This window comes from Macaca thibetana, chromosome 1, assembly GCF_024542745.1.
Source record: "Macaca thibetana thibetana isolate TM-01 chromosome 1, ASM2454274v1, whole genome shotgun sequence".
In the NCBI taxonomy this organism is placed as follows: domain Eukaryota; kingdom Metazoa; phylum Chordata; class Mammalia; order Primates; family Cercopithecidae; genus Macaca; species Macaca thibetana.
The window spans coordinates 66,314,297-66,333,447 of record NC_065578.1 but is presented as its reverse complement, the minus strand read 5'-3'; the positions used below and the strand labels follow the sequence as shown (position 1 = coordinate 66,333,447).

Sequence of the window (19,151 nt, the reverse complement as noted above, 5' to 3'; positions counted from 1 at the left end):
ATTCCCCTTTATATACGATGAAGATCTTAACAGTTTTATCCTGTCTTCCAACTCTCTTCCACACTTCTTCTCTAGGTCAAGTATATATTTACTTTTACATTTTTTAGGTGAACTATTATATTCAGCTTTGACTGCTGATTAAGCCTTTATGTTTTGTTTGTAGGTTAATTCTAAAACTCAAAATACTATTAACAGCATTTATATTATTATGATAATATAAATAATCATTTCATTTACATTATAGTAATGTCTCTGTAATAATCATTACAGAACAAAGTAATGTGCTTGGATTACCTTTCTTCTCAGTGGGTACAATTTAACAACAATGGACTCTTTTTTCACTATTACTAAAACAATGCCATGTTTTAGTTTCCCTCATATTTAGACCTTAACTGTCTAGTACACTTTTATGGGTTTTTTTTGAATTTGTGATGGCCTTTCTTTTTTCTTGTGGGAAATGATGATAATAATAGCAAACATGTAATTGCATATGTGCCTCAAGCACTGTTCAAAGAAAGATTACATCCTCAACAACCCAATGACGTAAATACTATTATCCCTGAGAAAAAAGAGGCACAAGGAAGATAAGCAAATTGCCTGAGATCAATGTATAAGAACCAGGAAGAACCCAGCAGTTTGATTCATGCTTATTGTCACTGAGATCTGCAGCCTCCAAAAAAGAAGCATGTAACTTTCTTATCATATGTGAAAATGATCCAGATTTTTACTCATGCTGTCTTCCATTCCAGTCTTCTTGGAGGAACTGTTCATGAAACCCAGTGACTTTTTGTTCTAAATTTGACCTGTTACTATAAGTCTCCTTTTATGTTGTTATTCCATTCCTTGGCTCAGTTCCTCAGATTCTAGTATCTGATGTCTTCTTCTTTCTTTCTTTTTTTTTTTTTTTTTTGAGACGGAGTCCTCCTCTGTTGCCCAGCCTGGAGTGCAGTGGCGCAATCTCGGTTCACTGCAAGCTCAGCCTCCCGGGTTCACACCATTCTTCTGGGACTACGGGCATCCGCCACCAAGCCCGGCTAAATTTTTTTGGTATTTTTAGTAGAGATGGGGTTTCACCGTGTTAGCCAGGATGGTCTCAATCTGCTGACCTGGTGATCCGCCCACCTCTGCCTTCCAAAATGCTGGGATTACAGGCGTAAACCACCACACCCAGCCTTCTTATTTCTTTTTGGATTTCATCTTTATTTTCCTAGAATATATTTTATTTATTTTTAAAATTTTATGTCCATAGTTTTGGGGTAACAGGTGGTTTTGGTTACATGAATAAGTTCTTTAGTGGTGATTTCTGAGATTTTGGTGCACTGATCACCTGAGCTGTGTACATTGTACCCAGTGTGTAGTCTTTTGTCCCTCATCCCTGCTCCCACCTTTCCCCAGAGTCCCCAAAGTCCATTGTATCATTCTTGTGCCTTTGCATCTTCATAGCTTAGCTCCCACTTGTAAGTGAGAACATATGATATTTGGTTTTCTATTCCTGAGTTACTTCACTTAGAATAATGGTCTCTAACTCCATCCAGGTTGCTGCAAATGCCATTATTTCATTCTTTGTTATGACTGAGTAGCATTCCATGGTATATAAATATATCGCATGTTCTTTATCCACTTGTTGGTTGACAGGCATTTAAGCTGGTTCCATATTTTTGCAGTTGCATATTGTGCTGCTATAAACATGCGTGTGCAAGTGTCTTTTTCATATAATGACTTCTTTTTCTCTAGGTATATACCCAGTAGTGGGATTGCTGGATGAAATAGTAGCTTTACTTTTAATTCTTGAAGGTATTTTCATACTGTTTTCCATAGTGGTTATACTAGTTTACATTCCCACCAACAGTGTAAACGTGTTGCCTTTTTACCACATCCATGCCAAGGTCTATTTTTTTTTTTAATTTTTAAATTATGACCATTCTTGCAGGAATAAGGCAGTATCTTATTGTGGTTTTAATTTACATTTCCCTGCTAATTAGTGATGTTGAGCATTTTTTCATTTGTATATCTTATTTTGAAAATTATTCATATCCTTTGCCCACTTTTTGATGGGATTGTTTGTTGTTTTTTGTTGTTTGTTTTTTTGAGACAAAAGTTGTTCTGTCACCAGGCTGGAGTGAAGTGGCGTGATCTTGGCTCACTGCAACCTCTACCTCCTGCGTTCAAGTGATTCTCCTGCCTCAGCTTCCTGAGTAGCTGGGATTACAGGCATGCACCACCATGCCCAGCTAATTTTTGTATTTTTAGTAGAGACAGGGTTTCACCACATTGGCCAGGCCGTCTTGAACTCCTGACCTCAGGTGATCTGCCCACCTCAGCCTCCCAAAGTGCTGGGATTACAAGCATGAGCCACTATGCCCAGCCTGGAATTGTATTTTCTTGCTGATATGTTTGAGTTCCTTGTAATTTCTGGATAGTATTGTTGGATGTATAGATTGCAAAGATTTTCTCCCAATCTATGGGTTGTCTGTTTGCTGAATATTTCTGTCACTGGAAGCTTTTTAGTTTAATTAAGTCCCATCTATTTTCATTTCTGTTGCATTTGCTTTTGGATTTTTGGTCATTAACTCTGCTTAAGCCAATGTCTAGAAGAGTTTTTCAGATGTTGTCTTCTAAAATTTTTATGGTTTCAGGTCTTATATTTAAGTCTTCGAGCTGGCATGATGGCTTATGCCTATAAACCCAGCGCTCTGGGAGGCCGAGGCAGGCAGATCACTTGAGGCAGGGAGTTTGAGATCAGCCTGGCCAACATGGCAAAAACCCCCATCTCTACTAAAAATACAAAAATTAGTCAGGCATGGTGGTGTGTGCCTGTAATCCCAACTATTTAAGTGGCTGAGGCACAAGAATTGCTTGAATCCAGGAGGCAGAGCTTGCAGTGAACCAAGATTGCGTCATTGCATTCCAGCCTAGGCAACACAGCAAGACTCTGTCTCAAGAAAAAGAAAAAGATTTAAGCCTTTGATTTATCTTGAGTTGATTTTTTTATAAGGTGAGAGGTGAGGATCCAGTTTCATTTTTCTACATGTGGCTTGCCAATTATCCCTGCACCATTTGTTGAATAGGGCGTCCTTTCCCCACCTTATGTTTTTGTTTGATTTGTCAAAGATCAGTTGGCTGTAAGTATTTGGCTTTATTTCTGGGTTCTTTATTCTGTTCCATTGGTCTACATGCGTATTTTTATACCAGTACCATGCTGTTTTGGTAACTATAGCCTTGTAGCAGAGTTTGAAGTCAGATAACGTTCTTTTTGCTTAGTCTTTCTTTGGCTAAAGAGGCTCTTTTTTGTTTCCATATGAATTTTAGGATTGTTTCTTCTAGTTCTGTGAAGAATGATGGTGGTATTTTTATGGGAATTGCATTGAATCTGTAGATTGCTTTTGGCAGTATGGTCATTTTCACGATATTGATTCTACCCATTCCTGAGTATGGGGTGTGTTTCTATTTGTGTTATCTGTGATTTATTTCAGCACTGTTTGGTAGTTTTCCTTGTAGAGATCTTTTATCTCCTTCGTTAGGTATATTCCTATGATTTTTATTTTATTTATTTGAAACTCTTACAGAAGGGATTGCATTCTTGATCTGATTCTCAGCTTGGTTGTTGTTGGTGTACAGCAGTGCTACTGATTTGTGTACATTGATTGTGTATCTTGAAACTTTACTGAATTCATTTATCAAATCTAGGAGATTTTTGGATGAGTCTTTAGGGTTTTCTAGGTATACAATCATATCAGCAAACAGTGACAGTTTGACTTCCTCCTTACTGATTTCTTTTCTTTTTTTTTTTTTTTTTTTTTTTTTTTGAGATGTAGTCTTGCTCTGTTGCCCAGGCTGGAGTGCAGTGGCGTGATCTCCGCTCACTGCAAGCTCTGCCTCCCAGATTCACACCATTCTCCTGCCTCAGTTTCCTGAGTAGCTGGGATTACAGGTGCCCGCCACCACACCCGGCTAATTTTTTGTATTTTTAGTAGAGATGGGGTTTCACTGTGTTAGCCAGGATGGTCTTGATCTCCTGACCTCGTGATCCACCTGCCTCGGCCTCCTAAAGTGCTGGGATTACAGGGGTGAGCCACCGTACCTGGCCCCTACTTTTTTTTTCTTTTTTTCAGACACGGTCTCGCTCTGTCACCCAGGCTGGAGTGCAGTGGTGTGATCTCAGCTCACTGCAACCTCCGCCTCCCAGGTTCAAGTGATTCTCCTGCCTCAGCCTCCCGAGTAGCTGAGATTACAGGCATGAGCCACCACACCTGGCTAATTTTTGTATTTTTAGTAGAGAAACAGGGTTTCAGGATGTTGGCCAGGCTGATCTCGAACTCCCGACCTCAGGTTTTCTGCCTGCCTCAGCCTCCCAAAGTGCTGGGAGCTTTGAGGGGCACTGATAGGGTCTGATTTCCACAAGATTAGAAGTTAGGATAATCCATGTTACACTGTTAACTTTTAGCAAGCTTTGCTTTTGTTGAAAACCTTGTACATTTGGGATTTTAATTATTCTTTGCTATTAATAAGACCTCCTTCAGTCCATATTAACTTAGAATTGGTATAGATGGCTCCTTCCTGATTCTGTAAGTACTTTAAGGTTTGGCAGAGTGCAAACAGCTCCCACGTTTGAGCAGATCAATTATTAGGCAATTTTCCTAACTCTGTTTCTACAAGAGTTTCCTTATCACTTACTGAATACCCATTGTGTCTTTTTCCCTTAATCACCCGGGAGGAACAATCTCCCTGTCCTGAAGGGAGTTCCTCCTAGATCTGGTCAGACCTTTGTATGGTAATTAATTAAGATTTAGATCCCCTGTTAGGAAACCTGCAGGGTTAAGGATTTTTGATAGGAAGGCTATGGATGTCAGTGGCCTCAGTGCTTTTGGGCTATGCCTTGTTTACACTGACAACAGGGTGGTATTGGAGTGTTACAGGATCACAGAGAAGACCTTCAATTATCAATTATAGGTTTTAAATTTACCCTGGCTTTTAAAGGAATAGGGTACACTCTTTTTTTCTTTACCAGTTCTTTCTTTCTCTCTTTCTTTCTTTTTCTTTCTTTCTTTCTTTTTCTTTCTTTCTTTCTTTCTCTTTCTTTCTTTCTTTCTTTCTTCTTTCTTTCTCTCTTTTTCTTTCTTTCTCTTTCTTTCTTTTTCTTTCTTTCTTTTCTTTCTTTCTTTGACTTTTTCTCTCTTTCTTTCTCTTTGATTTTCTGTCTCTTTCTCTCTTTCTTTCTCTGCTGATCTGTCCCAGCCTCTGCCAGCCACTTTTTGATGGCTTCAGCAGTGTAAGACTGCCGCCTCCTTGGGTTTTTGCACTGCGTGCAATAACTGCATGGTTTCCTTGTGGTATTTAATGGGGGTCCCCCAGAGGTTAGGAACTCCCTTTCTTTCCATATTGTAGTGTGGGCATGTAGGATTAGATAAGCATACTTGCTATCTGTATACACATTTATTCATTTTCTCTTTGCCATTTCTAAGGCTTGGGTAAGTGCCACTAGTTCTGCTAACTGGGCGCTGGGGGAAAGAGGCTTACTTTCTGGTACTGTTACATCACAAACTGTTGCATAACCTGCCCTTTGTATCCCATTCTCCACAAATGAACTTCCATCCGTATATAGATTAAGGTCAGGATTAGCTAAGGGGATGTCTAAGAGATCATCTCGGGTAGCGTAAGTCTGGACTATAATTTGTTGGCAGTCATGCTGAATTGGTTCCCCGTCCTCTGGGAGAAAAGTGGCAGGGTTGAGGGTTGCACATGTACGTATTTGAAGCACTGGTCCTGTTGGAACCAAACTGTCGATTCCCTCCTGGGCAGGGGTCGCCGCGAAGGATCACCGACACGAGATTCACAGCAGAGAGTTATTTATTACTAGCGCGCTAGGGTCCCAAGCTCTTAAGTTGGCCCTGGGACCCTGAGTGCTTGTTACAGGTTGTTTATATAGGCAAACACAAGTTCAAACACAGCTTAAGGCGCGAAATTCAAACAAAGCTTAAGGCGCAAAATGATTGGGTCTAGCTATGGCCTGAGCAAGGTGTCTTATGCTAATTGGTTAGAGCAGGACCTTATGAGGTTTTTTCTTGGAGTTGCTGATTCCGGGAACTTCGAGGCAGGGTGGGACCCCCGGAATTGGCAGGGTGGGACCCCATGAGGTTGTTTCCCGGAATTGGCAGGGTGGGACCCTATCAGGGTGGGACCCTATCGAGGCAGGGTGGGACCCTATCCAGAGCCACCTGGTGTTAATTTTTTTATATGAGGCCTAGTTTCTAAGTTTTATGAGGCCTAGTTTCAGTCCCTCAAGGAGTAGTGCCTGGTATCTAAGCAGGGGATTGTCTGATAGCCATAAACTTCCTTTGGCACCTAGTATGCCATTTACATCATGAGTGGTCCAGACAGTGAGATCCTTTCCTTGTATTATTTTGATAGCCTCTGATACTAAGATGGCCACTGCTGCAACTACCCGTAAACAGTAGCCAGCCTTTTGCTACTACGTCAATTTCCTTGCTTAGGTATGCTACTGGTTGTGGGGCTGTCCCACGAGTCTAAGTAAGGACTCCAAGAGCTATTCCTGCTCTCTCCATGATGTATAAAGAGACATTTTGTCCTGTGGGAAGGCTTAAAGCTGGAGTTTGTACTAGGGCCTCTTTTAAGGTTCTGAAGGCTGTTTCTGCCTCTGGCTCCCATTCTACTAGATGAGTGTTTGCCCTCTGGGTCTCCTTGATTAGAGTATAGAGGGGCCTGGCTATCTCTCTGTGTCTGGGGATCCATAGTTGGCAAAAGCCGGTGATTCCAAGGAACTCCTACAACTGTTTAAATGTCTTAGGGTGAGGAAAAGCCATTATAGGCTGTATTCCTTCCTTGCTGGGGTCCTGGTTCCTTTGACTAAGATTAGGCCTAGATATTTGACTTGTTGTAGGCAGAACTGGGCCTTCAATGTAGATGCCTTGTACCCTTGATTAGCTAGGAAGTTCAGGAGATCTAGAGTAGCCTGCTGGCACAAGACTTCCAAACTGGTAGCCAAAAGTAAATCATCCACATACTGAAGGACCAGAGTTCCTGGACTTGAGAAGTGGCCTAGATCTTGGGTCAGTGACTGACCAAACAAATGAGGGCTATCCCTAAACCCTTGGGGCAAGACTGTCCAAATAAGTTGGGATATGTGGTCTGTGGGATCCTCAAAGGCAAAGAGAAACTGGGAGTCAGAGTGCAGGGGACTACAGAAGAAGGCATCCTTGAGGTCCAGAACAGTGAACCATTCTACTTCCTCTGGTATTTGAGAGAACAGGGTATAGGAGTTGGGTACAACTGGATATAGAGGAATTACTGCCTCATTGATGAGTCTAAGATCTTGCACTAGTCTCCACTGACCATTCAGTTTTTGTACTCCTAGAATTGGGGTGTTGCAGGGACTGCTGCATTTTCTTACTAAGTCTTGAGCTTTTAAATGTCTAACAATATCCTGTAAACCTTTATGAGCTTCAGGCCTTAAGGGATATTGCCTTTGATAAGGAAAAGTAGTGGGGTCTTTTAGCCTAATTTGCACTGGGCAGGTATTTTTTGCCCTTCCGAATTGTCCTACCAATGCCCATACTTCAGCGTTATTCCCTTCTCAAGCAGAGGACAACAAATGGGTAACTTGTTCCCCATATTCATGTAGATAATAGCTCCAACTTTGACTAACATGTCCTTCCCTACTAAGGGTGTGGGACTTTCAGGCATAACAAGAAAGGTATGTGAAAAGAGCAAAGTCTTCCAATTACAATGAGGAGGTGGGAGAAATACCTGGTTACAGGCTGTCCCAGGATTGGACCTTAAAGACAGCTGTCCAGGACAGGAGATTAACACTGAGAAAGCAGCGCCAGTGTCTAGGAGGAAGTCAATTTCTTGGCCTCAATGGTTAACCATAGCCGGGCCTCAGTGAGGGTGATGACATGAGCTGGCGCTTGCCCCGGGCACCCTCAGTCCTGTTGTTGGATCATCTGGTTGGGGGCTTATGGCCCAGAGAATATTTGTCCTCTGGGGCAGTGCACCTAACAGTGATTGCCTCGGCATAGTGGACATGGGTGAGGGGGCAGCTTGTTTCTTGTTGGATAATCTTTTTTAAGGTGTCATTGCAAACCACACTGGTAACAAGCCTTACCAAGTGGTTGGCCTGCTCCATTTTCTGTCTGCTCTGAACCACCAACGTTTGTTTGTCTGAGGGCCATGACTAAGGCTGTGGCCTTTCTCTGATCTCACTTTTCCTTTTCGGCCTGTTCCTCTTGGTCCCTATTATAGAACACTGAGGTTGCCAGGTTTAATAATGCCTCCAGATTTTGTTCAGGACCCAGGGCTCACTTTTGGAGCTTTCTCCTGATATCTGCAGCTGATTGGTTAGTAAACTTATCTTTTAGGATCAATTGACCCTCAAGTGAGTTGGGTAATAGGGGAGTATATTTTCTTAAGGCCTCTCGTAGCCACTTGAGGAAGGTAGAAGGATTTTCTTCCTTTCCCTGAGTTATGGTGGACATCATTTAATAATTCATGGTCTTTTTCCTAATTGTCCTTAGTCCTTCTAGAACACAGGTCAACAGATGTTTGAGACTCCAGTCCCCATGATCTGAGTCGAGGTTCCAATGGGGATCCATACTGGGCGTGACTGGTAGGAAATTTGTCCCTTTCTTCAGCTGTCATTCTATCATTTACTTGACTAAGATACCAGGTAGCTCCAAACTCTCAGGCTGCAGCTAAAGCCGCATTCTTCTCATTAAAGGCCAGGGTTTGATCTAACAATAGCATAACATCTCTCCAAGTGAGATAGAAGGCTTGCCCTAGACCCTGTAGGGCATCTATATACCTATCAGGATCATCTGAAAACTTCCCCAGGTCTGCCTTGATCTGCTTTAAATCAGAGAGGGAGAAGGGGACATGTACCCGAGTTGGGCCAAATTCCCCTCTCCCTACAGCTTGAAGGGGACATAACCGATAGCACAGGAGTTTCTGTGGTCCTTTGGAGATTTCTTTGCTTGTTTCCTTCTGGGCAGGGGCGATTAGAGGAGGCTTATCATTAACAGGAATGGGAGCTATAGGAAGGCTAGGATATGGGGGTAAACTGAGAGGTCCTCTTGTGGGATGTAAATTGCAAGCTTTGCATAGTTGTAGATTCTTCTTCAATGAAAAGAAAGCTTGGACATAAGGTATTTCACTCCATTTGCCTTTCCTCTTACAGAAAAGGTCAAGCTGCAGGATAGTATTGTAATTTATACTTCCCTCAGGTGGCCATTTTTCACCATCAGAGAGAGAATATTGGGGTCAGGTCATAGTGCAGAAAAAAAATAAGCCACTTCTTTTTCAGGGTTTGTTGATCAAATTGGTCCCAATGGCTTAGGATACATTTCAGGGGTGAGCCTGTTGATGCCTGAGTGTTTCTCATCTGAAAGAAAAAACCGCCCACTGTTTTGGTTTGTTTATTCCCCACCATTCCCCGCCCCACCCGCCCCCACCAAAGAACCCAAAATGGTCCCTGGACCCTCCTGATCGGAATAGTCGTGCTCACCAACGCAGCAGCAGAAACCCTAATTTTCCTCTTAGACCACAAAGAGGACCGAGGAAGGTCCGATTTAGTGGCCCTTACCAATGCATTCTCAAAAACCGGTTAGAGTCCTAAGCATTCTCTTGTTAGTATTGGGAGCTTACCCCTGTCCTGTAAGGATGTTATGCCCCAAAAATGAAGTGGAGGGCCATACCCTCAGGGAGGGAAGGGATGTCAAGGAAGAGTGATGCCTTTGGTCCTCACTTCTCATCATATGAATAGGAAAGATATCATTTCTGAGGCGCTCCATATCCTAGCTTCAGGAATAGCTTTTGTTAGGCCTGCTAGTCTGAGGAGGGATCCTAAAATTCCAGATAGTCCCCCCCAACAACAGGGCTTCAGGCAAAAATTATGTCTTTCTGATTGGTGAGCCCAAGTGCCTAAAGAAGGGAACAGAGTCCTGAAGTTTATACTAGAAATCATTCTCATAGAAGAAACTAGAAAAGCACTAGAGACAGGGAGTGATTTTTAAAAGCTGGACTAGCCTCAGAGAAGAGAGGTGAGAGGAAGTTTTTCTAACAGGCATTAGGACCCAGGAGGCAAGGGTCAGGATAGATAGGATAGATGGGCAAGTCTTGCTTGGGTGACATGACTTTGAGAGTTCCTCTCATGGCTACAGGGTCAACCAACTTTTTGTCAGGACACTGGAGCTGAATGGCTTTCCTCTCTGTTGACCCTCGGCTCAGCCCAGAAATACAGGAAAAGCGGAAACTGGTTCCAGGCAAACCAACAACCCCAAACTCCGAAGAGTCGGGGGTTGTTAGAGAGCCCTTTCCCAGAAAGTCTTGACACCCGTGTCTTTAGTCTGGCGTCCACGCTAGTCGCTTTTAACTGGTCAACAGCACCCGAATTCTAAGGAAAAATAGGACAGAATAGCAAACAAAAGCGGTCCGATGGTACTCACAACTTGGCAATAGTCCCTTTGTGGTCGCCAAGATGTGTACAGAGTTTGTTCCTTCTGGTGGGTTCTTGGTCTCATTGACTTTAAGAATGAAGCTGCAGACCTTCGCGGTGAGTGTTACAGCTCTTAAAGGTGGCACGGACCCAAAGAGTGAGCAGCAGCAAGATTTATTGTGAAGGGTGAACGAACAAACTTCCACAGCATGGAAGGGGACCTGAGCGAGTTGCCACTGCTGGCTGGGATGGTCAGCTTTTATTCCCTTATTTGTCCCCACCCACATCCTGCTGATTGGTCCATTTTACAGAGTGCTGATGGGTGCATTTACAATCCTTTAGCTAGACAAAGAGTGCTGACTGGTGCATTTACAATCCTCTAGCTAGACAGAAAAGTCCTCTAAGTCCCCACTCAACCCAATTAAGTCCAGCTGACTTCACCTCTCAGTGGTTCTTGAAGCAAAAGTGGGTGGTGTGTCTCCACATGCTGTTCTGTCCATCCCAATGGAAGCTGCACATTAACCCTGTCTCCTATCTGCCATCTTCTCAATTTTCTTCCTAGAATATATCTTCAAGAAACTTCTCTAGAAATGTTGCATGGATATTTGAGAGTGTGTTTATTTTTCCAATATACTTGATTGATAATTTGACTGTGTAGACTTAGAGGTTCAAAATCATTTTTTTCCTAGCCTTTGAAGACATTGTTCTACTGTCCTATATAGTTTTGTGTTGCTATGAAAAGTTCTCGAACTTCATGACATTATTTTTTTCTGGAAACTTTTTAGAAACTTTATCAACATTGTGCTGAAATGTCTCAAGGCAGCCTGGCCAACATGGCAAAATCTCATCTCTACTAAAATACAAAAATTAGCTGGGTGTGGTGGCACACACCTGTAATCTCAGCTACTCAGGAGGCTGAGACAGGAGAATCTCTTGAACCCAGGAGGTGGGGGTTGCAGTGAGCTGAGATCACACCACTGTGCTCTAGGAACAGAGTGAGACTCCATCTCAAAAAAAAAAAAGAAAGAAAGAAAGAAAAAGAAAGAAATGTCTCAAGGATGTGCCTGGGTGTGGTAGTTTTACTTTATTCCGTTCAGTGCTCAGTGAACCCCACTCTAAAGCTAAAGGTCTTTCTTTAGTTCTAAAAAATGTATTTTATTTCTTTGCCAATTTCATCTCTACTATTTTCTCTGCTTTCTAACCATCAGATATTGGTCCCTTTGGATTGATTTTCTACATTGCTTTTCTTTATTTTGTCTTTTTGACACTTTGCCCTTTTTTTTGAGATAGGGTCTGTCTTTGTTGCCCAGGCTGGAGTACAGTGGCACGATCACACCTCACTGCAGCCTCTACCTCCTGCTGGGCTCAAGCAATCCTCTCACTTCAGCCTCCTAAGTAGCTGGGACCACAGGTGTGTGCTACCATGCTTGGCTAATTTTTGTATTTTTTGTAAAGATGGGGTTTTGCCATGTTGCCCAAACTGGTCTCGAACTCCTGAGCTCAAGCTATCCACCTGCCTCTGCCTCCCAAAGTGCTGGGATTACAGGTATGAGCCACTATGCCCAGCTAAAATGTTGCTCTTTATTATGGGAAATTTCCTTGACTTTTTCTTCCAGCCCTTTTATTGCATTTTTGTTTAGTAATCATATTTTACATTTCCAATGTTTCTTTTTCTTGGTAGTGGCCCTTCTTTCCCCCCATTGAATCCTGTCCCATTTGTTCTCAAAGTTTTCTGAAGATATTAGAGTTAGTTTTCTTAGGTTCTTTTCTGTTTCTTAAATTACATTTCCTTTAAGATTGTTATATGTATCTTTGGCCGGGCGCGGTGGCTCAAGCCTGTAATCCCAGCACTTTGGGAGGCCGAGACGGGCGGATCACAAGGTCAGGAGATCGAGACCATCCTGGCTAACACGGCGAAACCCCGTCTCTACTAAAAACACAAAAAATTAGCCGGGCGAGGTGGCGGCGCCTGTGGTCCCAGCTACTCGGGAGGCTGAGGCAGGAGAATGGCGGGAACCCGGAAGGCGGAGCTTGCAGTGAGCTGAGATCCGGCCACTGCACTCCAGCCTGGGCGACAGAGCGAGACTCCGTCTAAAAAAAAAAAAAAAAAAAAAAAAAAAAAAAAAAAAAAAAAGATTGTTATATGTATCTTTGATATTGCTGATTTTTATCATATGTGGTTGCTATGGTCTGAATGTATACCCCCAAAATTCATATGTTGAAACTTAATAGCCAATGTGATGGTATTAAGGAGTGATGGCTTTAGGAGGTGATTAGGTCATGGGGCAGAGCCCTCACGAATGGGATTAGTGACCCTATAAAAGAGATTCTAGGGAGCTGTTTGCCCCTTCTACCATGTGAGGACACAGAATAAGGCACCACCTATGAATCCGAGAGTGAGCCCTTACTAAACACCAAATTTGCTGATGACTTGATCTTGGACTTCCCAGCCTAAGAATTGTGAGAAGTAAATTTCTATTATTTCTATTACCCCGTTTAAGGGATTTTTTATAGCAGCTTAAATAGAATAAGACATTGGTACATTTTTATTTGTGATATTTTAGAATGAAGATGGGGTTAATTTTTCCAGGAAGCTGCCATTAATTTTACAAGTAAGTCTATCCCCAGAATGAAAACCTAACTGTTCTGTGTATATGGCAGAGTTCTCACCCACCTTACTTTAGGATTTGAGGGCAGGGAGTAGGCAGTTGGCCTGGTAGCCTTTTTTGCAGACGCTACCATAAAGAGAATTTTGCTCTGGGGAGCCAAAACCCACACTAGCAGGAAGTTTATTAAGAGAAGGGCACTCTTTGTTTTAGCCTGGGATTAATTAAATACCATTTCCTGTAAATTGCCTGTGGGACAGGACAACTGGGAGATGGGAAAAGTGGTAACTGGTTCAGAAATTTCATTCAGCATTTCAGTTAATGTCTCTTTACAACTTTTGTTCTCATTCCCACCCTCAATACCTGCCTCCTCTAAGCCTGGAGTTTCTCCAGGTTTCATCAAATAGATAACGTATTAGTGACTCCTCTACTGGAAAGCTTCGATTATCTTTCTTTCAGAAATCTGTTGAAATCTCTCCCAGGCACTGATCTGTCCTCCCATCATTCTCTCACAAACACATATGCACACATTCCTGTTCTCTTTCTTTTACAAGTTGATTCTTTGTGGTATTTCCTTGCCATAATCGTAAAGAGATCTTAGTAGGGCATGGCTATAAATAGCATGGCTTGTCATATTGACTCAGAAGGACCTCTCCCATTTAAAACTTATGCCTCTACTAGTTCCCCTAATCTACATTCATACTGACTCCTGAAAGGCCTTGATCCTTCAATAATTTCTTGTTTGACTTGTGTTGAAATATTTCTTAGACATATCTTCAGTGTAAGAAATGGTGAGAGACTGAGCCAAAGCAGTAGAAATGGGAATGTAGTGGAGGACACTGATTAGGAAGAAATTAAATAGTCTGGCTTGATGGAGTTTGCAAGTGATTGTAGTTAGTGCTTAGAATGATAATCCCCCAATTTCTTGTTTGGAAAACTGAAATTCCATGAAATTTGATGTGTTACATTTTCACTATCATTCAGTTTGAAAAAGTTTTCTAATTTCTTCTTTGAAATATGGATTCTTCAGAAGTATGTTATAGAATTTCAAAATATTTGGAGTTTTTCCAGCTATCTTACTGTTATTGATATCTAATTTAATTACGTTGTGGTCAAATAATACATTATGTAGGGTTCCAATCCAGTTAAACTTCTATTTAGACTTGTTTCAGGGCTCAGGATATGGTCTGTCTTATTGAAAGTACTAAGTGCACTTAAAAGAATGTGTATTTAGCAGTTATATGGCATAGTGTTCTATAAGTACACAAGTATATGAGTATATTTATAAATATATATCTCTATTATAGATATAAAATATGAAAGTATATGTATAAATTAGGTCAAGATGGTTGTTAGTTTCATTCAGGTCATCTGTGTCTTTACAGACCTTTAAAAATCTAGTTATTCTGTCAATTGCTAGGAGATGTTAAAATCTTCATGATTATAAAATAGCCCATTTCTCTGACTCTGTAAATTTCCGCTTCATATATATGTGTGTGTATATATATATATATATATATATATATATATATATATATATATATGTTTTTTTTTTTTCAAGATCTTGGCACCATCTTGGCTCCCTGCAGCCTCCACCTCCCAAATTCAAGTAATTCTCCTCCTTCAGCCTCCTGAGTAGCTGGGATTACAAGCACCCACCACCATACCTGGCTTTTTTTTTTTTTTGGTAGAGATGTGGTTTCGCCATGTTGGCCAGGTTGGTCTCGAACTCCTGGCCTCAGGTCATCTGCCCACCTCAGCCTCCCAAAGTGCTGAGATTACAGGCATGAGCCACTGTGGCCAGCCTGCTTCATGTATTTTGTAACCCTATTATTAGGTGTATATGTATTTATGATTTTTATGTCTCCCTGATGAATTGATCTTTTTGTTATAGTGAAATGTCTGTCTCTGTCTCTGGTAATACTATTTTTCTTGATATCTATCTTTCTTTCCTTTCTTTTTTTTTTTTTTTTCTTGAGATGGAGTTTCGCTCTTGTTGCCCAGGCTGGAGTGCAGTGGTGCAATCTCAGCTCACTGCAACCTCCACCTCCTGGGTTCAAGTGATTCTCCTGCCTCAGCCTCCTGAGTAGCTGGGATTACAGGCATGCGCCACCATGCCCAGCTAATTGTTTGAATTTTTAGTAGAGACAGGGTTTCTCCAAGCTGGTCCGGCTGGTCTTGAACTCCCGACCTCAGGTGATCCACCCACCTCAGCCTCCCAGAGTGCTGGGATTACTGGTGTGAGCCACTGCGCCTGGCCAGATGTCTATCTTACCTGATATTTATAGAACCACTGCAGCCTTCTTATGCATCCTGTTTACATAGTATGTATTTTTCCATCAGTTTACTTTCAACTTATATTTATAGTACATTTTTTACACATAGCATATACTTGAGTCTTGCTTTTTAAAAAATCTATTCTGACAATGTCTTTTAATTGAAATTCTTATTTCATTAATGTTTAATGCAATTGTTGATATGGGTGAAATTAAGTCTATCATTTTATTCTGTTTTGTTTGTTTGTCCCTGTGCTTTTTGTTCCTCTGTTCCTTCTTTTCTGCCTTTCTTTGGATTATTTGAATATTTATCAAAATTTCACTTTAATGTATCCGTTGGCTTTTAGTTATGTCTCTTTTTATTTGTTTGGGATTTTTAGCGGTTTTGGTATAGATTAAAGTATACATCATCAACTTGTCACAGTCTACTTAGAGTAAAATTGTACTACTTCACATAAAGATGTAGAAATCTTTAAATTGTATAGTTCCATTTACTTCCCCAAACCTTTGTACTATAGTTTCTGTATGTAATACTATAAACCCTGCAGGACGGTATTATAATTTTTGCTTTCAGAAATTCGATGTGTTTTAAAGAAAGTAAAGGGGATAAGAGTCTCCCTCTGAGGTTCTTATTAAACATGTCAGACTTTTCATTATTGTCCTACAGGTTCCTGAATTTCTATTTTTTCATATTAAATAATTTCTATTGATCTATCTTTAAGTTCTCAGATTATTCCCTCAGATATTTTCTCTATTTTAAGCTCAACAGATATTACATGTTTTAATTCTATAATTTCCATTTTAAAAAGTAGTTTCTGTTTCTCTGATAAGATTCCCTATGTTTTTCCTTTACTTTGAACATATTTTACTTTTTTCATGAAGCATGGTTTTTTGTTAGTTTGTTTGTTTGGTTTTGTTTTTGTTTTTTAGGTGAAGTCTTGCTCTGTCACCCAGGCCGGAGTGCAGTGGCGCAATCTCAGTTGCTGCAACCTCTGCCTCCCAGATTCAAGTGATTCTCCTGTCTCAACCTCCTGAGTAGCTGGGACTACAGATGTGTGCAACCAACCCCAGCTATTTTGTATGTGTGTGTGTATGTGGATTTTTAGTAGAGACAGGGTTTCACCATGTTGGTCAGGCTGGTCTCGAACTCCTGACCTCAAGTGATGCACCTGCCTCGGCCTCTTAAAGTGTTAGGATTACAGGCGTGAGCCACCGTGCCCGACCCATCAAGCACAGTTATAATAGCTGCTATAAAATCTGTTAATTCCAATGTCTGGGTCATTCAATATCTGGTCTTGTTGGATTGTCTTTTATGTTAACACTAGGTCTCACTTCCTCGGTTCTTTTAGATCAAGTTGGGTTGATCTTGGACATTGTGACTATTGTATTGTGAAGACTCTGCACGCTCCTGTTGTCCTACAAAATTTATTGATGTTTTTGTTCTAGCAGTCAATTATCTTGATTGTATTCAAAATACAAAATGACTCGTGAACAGCAGTTCAAATTTTAGTTCAATTGTTTTATCCTTAGCAGGCTGCTTGCAGGAGTTTCTAAACATGCATGGTTTAGGGGTTAACCAGAGACTTGAACAGGTAGTCTCTTACACATAGAAGTCTCTCATGCAGGAAATGGAGCTGCCATCTTTGGCTCTCTTCTTTGCATCATTCCTTTCTCACTTTCCAGCAGCTTTGTTTGCCCAAACTTTGTGTTCTGGTTCTTCTGGCCAGAAATAACATGGTTTTTCTAGCAGAATTTTAGATGCTCCATGCGATGCCAACTTCAGTCTGCCTTCAAGCTAAAAGCTATACAAATAGCAACTCCACTCCATGCAAATCAGTGATACCAAGTGTCAATACTTTCTCTTTGCCACCTGCTTTTGTTTATTCTCCAGGACCTTAAGGTCATGTGTGTGCATGCATGTGTGTGTGTATTTTATCTAGAGCATTTTGTCTAGAGTCTATGGTTTTTATCTGTGGGTAGGTAGGTCTGATAGAGGATTACTCAGCTATGTTGAATCAGAATTCCCCAGTCTTTACTACTTTTATTATCTTTTCCTGTTGCATTACTGGGCACTCCCTAAAAATTTATAAATAACTGTGGTGATAGATGTTACTGTCGCCATGTCATAGACTAATATATTACCATTAACGATGATGTTGACTGTTACTTTTACATATATATAATTTTTAAAATTATCTTTAAATATTCTTTTTTTTTTTTTTTTTTTTTTTTTTGAGACAGAGTCTCACTCTGTCCCTCAGGCTTGAGTGCAGTGGCATGATCTCAGTGCACTGCCACCTTTGCCTCCCAGATTCCAGCAATTCTCCCACCGCAGCTTCCCGAGTAGCTGGGACTACAGGTGTGCACCACCATGCCCGGCTTATTTTGGATTTTTAGTAGAGACGGGTTTCACAGTGTTGGCCACGCTGGTCTTAAACTCCTGACCTCAGGTGATCCACCTGCCTCGGCCTCCCAAAATGCTGGGATTACAGGCATGAGCCACCGCACCTGGCCAATATTCTTTCTCACATTAAGAAAGTATTATCTCTATGTAGTTTTATTACAGTTCTTATCAATAATAGTTGTTAAATTTATCAGATTTATCAGTATTGCAGCTATTAAAATAATTACATCATTTTAATCCTTTTGACCTATGGGTAATGAGTTATAATAACATATAGAAACCTTTAATTTCTTGATGGTTTTATTTGGCTGTTGTAAACTTGTACTAGTATAGTGTTGATCGGTATTTTATTTTAAATTTGTGAAAAATCCTGAAGTCATAGGTAACATTAACTTGTAGCCTTCTTTATTTTTCCAGACTTTGGCTTTTAAGACTATACCAGCTTATAAAAAGAAATGAAAAGTTGTTTACTTTTTAATTTAATGATATTATATTGCATGAGAACAATTTTTTCCATGAAAGCTTAAAACAACTTATCTGTAAATCTATCTGGGGCTGGTTACTCTTTTAAACTATGTTTAAAGGTAGTTATTTGAAACTCCCTTACATTCCTTTTAAGAATTATTGATGGGCTCCAATTTCCAATTCCTCGTGACAATGTTGGTAATTTTTCTTTAGGATAAAGTTGCTTTGACTGTCTTTCAAGACATCTGTGGTCTATCCCCCTCACAACTCATCTTCTTACCTATTTGAACTTATCTTTTAATCCCAATAAATAATAAATGCTTTCCTGATATAACTATACTGTTTTTCTGCCTGTCTTATGAACATTCCAGGCTTATGCTGTTGATCTTGCCTGAAATACCCTTGTCTTTTAAATCTTAGCATTTTCTTCTCCCTCTATGAAATCTTTCCTATTTTAGTCTTCATGGATATCCCTCCCTTTTTAAACTCTTCCTCATTTATAGATTGTATTGATTGGTTTGCTTTTTAGTGATATTACTCTATTTTATTTACTACTGTTTTGTGTATGCAAATCCTATACCATAAAAATGTGAGGTCTTTGTGGCCTAGACTTTTGTCATATACCTTATTTTTATTTCATATTATCCAGAACGAAATATATTCTGTGCCTAGTGTGAAAAAAAATGGGTTCTAAACAGTTAGTTGTTTGGTTTGTTAACAGAGAACCACAAAGTATTCCATTTATATTAACATGTGCATATGTATATTTTGAATGCCTAGATATGTGCATTTTAATAAAAAATATATGGACCCAATCTGATCCTCTAGTCTAGGAAAAGCCGGATCATTGTTTTTCAGTTTCTTCTCTACTCAGAACTGATCTGCTGTACCAACTCTATGTTAGAGTAATCGTTTGTTAAAACAGAGAAGGCTTTATTTCTCAGTATTTGAAC

General features: G+C 40.5%; 1 protein-coding gene across 7 annotated transcripts in view; it reads left to right on the top strand.

The window, feature by feature from the left end:
- Nucleotides 1-19,151, top strand: part of C1H1orf141 (chromosome 1 C1orf141 homolog) — a 69,452-nt gene that overhangs the window by 38,458 nt on the left and 11,843 nt on the right. The window lies entirely within an intron of this gene.